This window comes from Dama dama, unplaced genomic scaffold (genome assembly GCF_033118175.1).
Source record: "Dama dama isolate Ldn47 unplaced genomic scaffold, ASM3311817v1 ptg000088l, whole genome shotgun sequence".
Lineage (NCBI taxonomy): Eukaryota > Metazoa > Chordata > Mammalia > Artiodactyla > Cervidae > Dama > Dama dama.
Window position 1 is genome coordinate 5096136 of NW_026870905.1, and position 7906 is coordinate 5104041.

Genomic DNA, 7906 nt, shown 5'->3' on the forward strand with positions numbered 1-7906 from the left:
AGCTCTTCATGTTTTTCACACCTTTTCAGGCTGTTCATGTTTTTTAACAGCGCTTCATGATTCTCCTATTTTTCAGACCGTTTCATGCTCTTCATATTTTTGACACATTTTGAAGCTCTTCATATTTTTCACAGCTTTTCAGGCTCTTCATGTTTTTCCACACCACTTCATGCTTCTCCTAATTTTCAGACCGTTTCATGCTCCTCATGTATTTCACACCTTTTGAAGCTCTTCATATTTTTCACACCTTTTCAGGCTCTTCATGTTTTTCCACACCACTTCATGCTTCTCTTATTTTTCAGCCCGTTTCATGCTCCTCATATATTTCACACCTTTTGAAGCTCTTCATATTTTTCAAACCTTTTCAGGCTCTTCATGTTTTTGATCACCGTTTCATGCTCCTCCTATTTTTCAGACGGTTTCATGCTCCTCATATTTTTGACACTTTTTGAAGATCTTCATATTTTTCACACCTTTTCAGGCTCTTCATGTTTTTCAACACCACTTCATGCTCCTCCTATTTTTCAGACCGTTTCATGCTCCTCATATATTTGACACATTTAGAAGCTCTTCATATTTGCACACCTTTTCAGGCTCTTCATATTTTTCATCACCGCTTCATGCTCCTCCTATTTTTCAGACGGTTTCATGTTGATCTCATTTTTGACACCTTTTGAAGCTCTTCATATTTTTCACACCTTTTGAAACTCTTCATATTTTTCACAGCTTTTCAGGCCCTTCATGATTTTCATCACCACTTCATGCTCCACCTATTTTTAAGACCGTATCATGCTCCTCATATTTTTGACACCTTTAGAAGATCTTCATATTTTTCACACCTTATCAGGCTCTTCATGTTTTTCAACAACGCTTCATGCTCCTCCTATTTTTCAGACCGTTTCATGCTCCTCATATTTTTGACACCTTTTGAAGCTCTTCATATTTTTCACACCTTTTCAGGCTCTTCATATTTTTCAACACCGCATCATGCTCTTCCTATTTTTCAGACCGTTTCATGCACCTCATATTTTTCACACCTTTTAAAGCTCTTCATATTTTTCACACCTTTTCAGGCTCCTTATGTTTTTCAACACCGATTCATTCTCCTCCTATTTTTCAGACCGTTTCATGCTCCTCATATTCTTGACAAGTTTTAAAGCTCTTCATATTTTTCACACCTTTTCAGGCTCTTCATGATTTTGAACACCGCTTCATGCTCCTCCTATTTTTCAGACCGTTTCATGCTCCTCATATTTTTCACACCTTTTGAAACTCTTCATATTTTTCACAACTTTTCAGGCTCTTCATATTTTGAACACCGCTTCATGCTCCTCCTATTTTTCAGACCGTTAAATGCTCCTCATGTATTTGACACCTTTTGAAGCTCCTCATATTTTTCACACGTTTTCAGGCTGTGCATGTTTTTGAACACCGCTTCATGCTCCTCCTATTTTTCAGACCGTTTCATGCTCGTCATATTTTTGACACCTTTTGAAGCTCTTCATATTTTTGACACCTTTTCAGGCTCTTCAGGTTTTTCAACACTGCTTCATGCTCCACCTATTTTTCAGACCGTTTCATCCTCCTCATATTTTTGACACCTTTTGAAGCTCTTCATATTTTTCACACCTTTTCAGGCTCTTCAGGTTTTTCAACACCGCTTCATGCTCCTCCTTTTTTGCAGACCGTTTCATGCTCCGCATATTTTTGACACCTTTTGAATTTCTTCATATTTTTCACACCTTTTCAGGCTCTTCATGTTTTTGAACACCACTTCATGCTCCTCGTATTTTTCAGAGAGTTTCATGCTCCGCATGTATTTCACACCTTATGAAGCTCTTCATATTTTTCACACCTTTTCAGGCTCTTCATGTTTTTGAACACCGCTTCATGATTCTCCTATTTTTCAGACCCTTTCATGCTCTTCATATTTTTGACACATTTTGAAGCTCTTCATATTTTTCACACCTTTTCAGGCTCTTCATGTTTTTCCACACAACTTCATGCTTCGCCTAATTTTCAGACCGTTTCATGCTCCTCTTGTATTTCACACATTTTGAAGCTCTTCATATTTTTCACACCTTTTTAGGCTCTTCATGTTTTTGACGACCGCTTCATGCTCCTCCTATTTTTCAGACCATTTGATGCTCCTCATATTTTTTGACACCTTTTGAAGCTCTTCATATTTTTCACACCTTTTAGGCTCTTCATGTTTTTCAACACGGTTTCATGATCTTCCTATTTTTCAGACCGTTTCATTCTCATCTCATTTTTGACACCTTTTGAAGCTCTTCATATTTTTCACACCTTTTCAGGATGTTCATGTTTTTCCAGCCAACTTCATGCTTCTCCTATTTTTCAGACCGTTTCATGCTCCTCATGTAGTTCACACCTTTGAAGCTCTTCATATTTTTCACACCTTTTCAGGCTCTTCATGTTTTGATCACCGTTTCATGCTCCTCCTATTATTCAGACCGTTTCATGCTCCTCATATTTTTCACACCTTTTGAAGCTCTTCATATCTTTCACAACTTTTCAGGGTCTTCATGTTTTTGAACACCACTTCATGATCCTCCTATTTTTCAGACCATTTCATGCTCTTCATAATTTTGACCCATTTTGAAGCTCTTCATATATTTCACACCTTTTCAGGCTCTTCATGTTTTTCAAAACCACTTCATGCTCCTCCTAATTTTCAGACCGTTTCATGTTCTTCTCATTTATGACACATTTTGAAGCTCTTCATATTTTTCACACCTTTTCAGGCTCTTCATGTTTTTGAACACAGCTTCATGCTCCTCCTATTTTTCAGACCGTTTCATGCTCGTCATATTTTTGACACCTTTTGAAGCTCTTCATATTTTTCACACCTCTTCAGGCTCTTCATGTTTTTGAACACCGTTTCATGATCCTCCTATTTTTCAGACCGTTTCATGCTCCTCATATATTTGACACATTTAGAAGCTCTTCATATTTTCACACCTTTTCAGGATCTTCATATTTTTCAACACCGCTGCATGCTCCTCCAATTATTCAGACGGTTTCATGTTGATCTCATTTTTGACACCTTTTGAAGCTCTTCATATTTTCACACCTTTTGAAACTCTTCATATTTTTCACACCTTTTCAGGCCCTTCATGATTTTCAACACCGCTTCATGCTCCTCCAATTTTTAAGACCGTTTCATGCTCCTCATATTTTTGACACCTTTAGAAGATCTTCATATTTTCACACCTTTTCATGCTCTTCATGTTTTTCAACAACGCTTCATGCTCCTCCTAATTTTCAGACCGTTTCATGCTCCTCATATTTTTGATACCTTTTGAAGCTCTTCATATTTTTCACACCTTTTCAGGCTCTTCATATTTTTCAACACCGCATCATGCTCCTCCTATTTTTCAGAGCGTTTCATGCACCTCATATTTTTCACACCTTTTAAAGCTCTTCATATTTTTCACACCTTTTCATGCTCCTTATGTTTTTCAACACCGATTCATTCTCCTCCTATTTTTCAGACCGTTTCATGCTCCTCATATTCTTGACACCTTTTAAAGCTCTTCATATTTTTCACACCTTTTCAGGCTCTTCATGTTTTTGAACACAGCTTCATGCTCCTCCTATTTTTCAGACCGTTTCATGCTCGTCATATTTTTGACACCTTTTGAAGCTCTTCATATTTTTCACACCTATTCAGGCTCTTCATGTTTTTGCACACCGTTTCATGATCCTCCTATTTTTCAGACCGTTTCATGCTCCTCATATATTTTACACATTTAGAAGCTCTTCATATTTTCACACCTTTTCAGGATCTTCATATTTTTCAACACCGCTGCATGCTCCTCCTATTATTCAGACGGTTTCATGTTGATCTCATTTTTGACACCTTTTGAAGCTCTTCATATTTTCACACCTTTTGAAACTCTTCACATTTTTCACACCTTTTCAGGCCCTTCATGATTTTCAACACCGCTTCATGCTCCTCCAATTTTTAAGACCGTTTCATGCTCCTCATATTTTTGACACCTTTAGAAGATCTTCATATTTTCACACCTTTTCATGCTCTTCATGTTTTTCAACAACGCTTCATGCTCCTCCTAATTTTCAGACCGTTTCATGCTCCTCATATTTTTGACACCTTTCGAAGCTCTTCATATTTTTCACACCTTTTCAGACTCTTCATATTTTTCAACACCGCATCATGCTCCTCCTATTTTTCAGACCGTTTCATGCACCTCATATTTTTCACACCTTTTAAAGCTCTTCATATTTTTCACACCTTTTCAGGCTCTTCGTGATTTTGAACACAGCTTCATGCTCCTCCTATTTTTCAGACCGTTTCATGCTCCTCATAATTTTCACACCTTTTGAAGCTCTTCATATTTTTCACAACTTTTCAGGCTCTTCCTATTTTGAACACCGCTTCATGCTCCCCCTTTTTTCAGACCGTTTAAGATCCTCATGTATTTGACACCTTTTGAAGCTCTTCATATTTTTCACACGTTTTCAGGCTCTTCATGTTTTTGAACACCGCTTCATGCTCCACCTATTTTTCAGACCGTTTCATGCTCGTCATATTTTTGACACCTTTTGAAGCTCTTCATATTTTTCACACCTATTCAGGCTCTTCATGTTTTTGCACACCGTTTCATGATCCTCCTATTTTTCAGACCGTTTCATCCTCCTCATATTTTTGACACCTTTTGAAGCTCTTCATATTTTTCACACCTTTTCAGGCTCTTCAAGTTTTACAACACCACTTCATGCTCCTCCTATTTTTCAGAGAGTTTCATGCTCCTCATGTATTTCACACCTTATGAAGCTCTTCATATTTTTCACACCTTTTCAGGCTCTTCATGTTTTTCACACCTTTTCAGGCTCTTCATGTTTTGCAACACAACTTCATTCTCCTAGTATTTTTAAGACCGTTTCATGCTCCTCATATTTTTGACACCTATTGAAGCTCTTCATATTTCTCACACCTTTTCAGGTTCTTCATGTTTTTCAACACCGCTTCATGCTGCTTCTATTTTTCAGACCGTTTCATGCTCCTCATATTTTTCACATCTTTTGAAACTCTTCATATTTTTCACACCTTTTGAAGCTCTTCATATTTTTCACACCTTTTCAGGCTCTTCATGTTTTTGAACACTTCTTCTTGCTCCTCCTCTTTTTAAAACCCTTTCATGCTTCTCATATTTTTGACACCTTTTATAGCTCTTCATATTTTTCACACCTTTTCATGCTCTTCATGTTTTTCAACACAGTTTCATGCTACTTCTATTTTTCAGACCGTTTCATGCTCCTCATATTTTTCACACCTTTTGAAGCTCTTCATATTTTCCACACCTTTTCAGGCTCTTCATGGTTTTGAACACCGTTTCATGATCCTCCTATTTTTCAGACCGTTTCATGCTCATCTCATTTTTGACACCTTTTGAAGCTTTTCATAATTTTCACTACTCTTTAGGCTCTTCATGTTTTTGATCACCGCTTCATGCTCCTCCTATTTTTCAGAGAGTTTCATGCTCCTCATGTATTTCACAACTTTTGAAGCTCTTCATATTTTTCACACCTTTTCAGGCTGTTCATGTTTTTGAACACCGCTTCATGATTTTCCTATTTTTCAGACCGTTTCATGCTCTTCATATTTTTGACCCATTTTGAAGCTCTTCATATTTTTCACACCTTTTCAGGCTCTTCATATTTTTCCACACCACTTCATGCTTCTCCTAATTTTCAGACCGTTTCATGCTCCTCATATATTTCACACCTTTTGAAGCTCTTCCTATTTTTCACACCTTTTCAGGCTCTTCATGTTTTTGACGACCGCTTAATGCTCCTCTTATTTTTCAGACCGTTTGATGCTCCTCATATTTTTGACACCTTTTGAAGCTCTTTCTATTTTTCACAACTTTTAGTGACTTCATATTTTTCAACACCTTTTCATGATTTTCCTATTTTTCAGACCGTTTCATGCTCATCTCATATTTGACACCTTTTGAAGCTTTTCATATTTTTGACAACTTTTCAGGCTCTTCATGATTTTGAAAACAGCTTCATGCTCCTCCTATTTTTCAAAGAGTTTCATGCTCCTCATGTATTTCACACCTTTTGAAGCTCTTCATATTTTTCACACCTTTTCAGGCTGTTCATGTTTTTCCACACCACTTCATGCTTCTCCTATTTTTCAGCCCGTTTCATGCTCCTCATGTATTTCACATCTTTTGAAGCTCTTCATATTTTTCAAACCTTTTCAGGCTCTTCATGTTTTTGATCACCGTTTCATGCTCCTCCTATTTTTCAGACAGTTTCATGCTCCTCATATTTTTGACACTTTTTGAAGCTCTTCATATTTTACACACCTTTTCAGGCTCTTAATGTTTTTCAACACCACTTCATGCTCCTCCTATTTTTCAGACCGATTCATGCTCCTCATATATTTGACACATTTATAAGCTCTTCATATTTTTCACACCTTTTCAAGCTCTTCATATTTTTCAACACTGCTTCATGCTCCTCCTATTTTTCAGACGGTTTCTTGTTGATCTCATTTTTGACACCTTTTGAAGCTCTTCATATTTTTCACACCTTTTGAAACTCTTCATATTTTTCACACCTTTTCAGGCTCTTCATGTTTTTCACACATTTTCAGGCTCTTCATGTGTTTCAACACCGTTTCATGCTGTTTCTATTTTTCAGACAGTTTCATGCTCCTCATATTTTTCACATCTTTTGAAGCTCTTCATATTTTTCACACCTTTTCAGGCTCTTCATGTTTTTCAACACCGCTTCATGCTCCTGCTATTTTTCAGACTGTTTCATGCTCCTCATATTTTTGACACCTTTAGAAGCTCTTCATATTTTTCAAACCTTTTCAGGCTCTTCATGTTTTTGAACACTGCTTCATGCTCCTCCTATTTTTCAGACCGTTTCATGCTCCTCATATTTTGACACCTTTTGAAGCTTTTCATATTTTTCACACCTTTTCAGGCTCTTCAAGTTTTTCAACACCACTTCATGCTTTTCCTTTTTTGCAGACCATTTCATGCTCCTCATATTTTTGACACCTTTTGTTGCTCTTCATATTTTTCACACCTTTTCAGGCTCTTCTTATTTTTCAAACAAGTGAAGCTCATCATATTTTTCACACTTTTTCAGGCTTTTCATGTTTAGAATACCGCTTCATGCTCCTCCTATTTTTCTGACCGTTTCTTCCTCCTCATGTATTTCACACCTTTTGAAGCTCTTCGTATTTTTCACACCTTTTCAGGCTCTTCATGTCTTTGAACACCGTTTTATGCTGCTTCTATTTTTCAGACCGTTTCATGCTCCTCATATATTTTAAACCTTTGAATCTCTTCATATTATTCACACCTTTTCAGGCTGTTCATGTTTTTCAACAACGCTTCATGATCCTCCTATTTTTCAGACAGTTTCATGCTCCTCATAATTTTGACACCCTTTGAAGCTCTTCTTATATTTCACACCTTTTCAGACTCTTCATGTTTTCGAACACCACTTCAAGTTCCTCCTATTTTTGCGACGGTTTCATGCTCCTCATGTATTTCACTCCTTTTGAAGCTCTTCATATTTTTCACACCTTTTCAGGCTCTTCATGATTTTCAACCCCACTTCATGCTCCTCCTATTTTTCAGACCGTTTCATGTTCCTCATATTTTTGACACCTTTTGAAGCTCTTCATATTTTCTACACCTTTTCAGGCTCTTCATGTTTTTCAACACAGCTTCATGCTCCTCTAATTTTTCAGACCATTTGGTGCTCCTCATATTTTTCACAGCTTTTGAAGCTCTTCATATTTTTCACACCTTTTCAGGCTCTTCATGTTTTTCAACACCACTTCATGCTCCTCCTATTTTTCAGACCGTTTCATGCTCCTCATATTTTT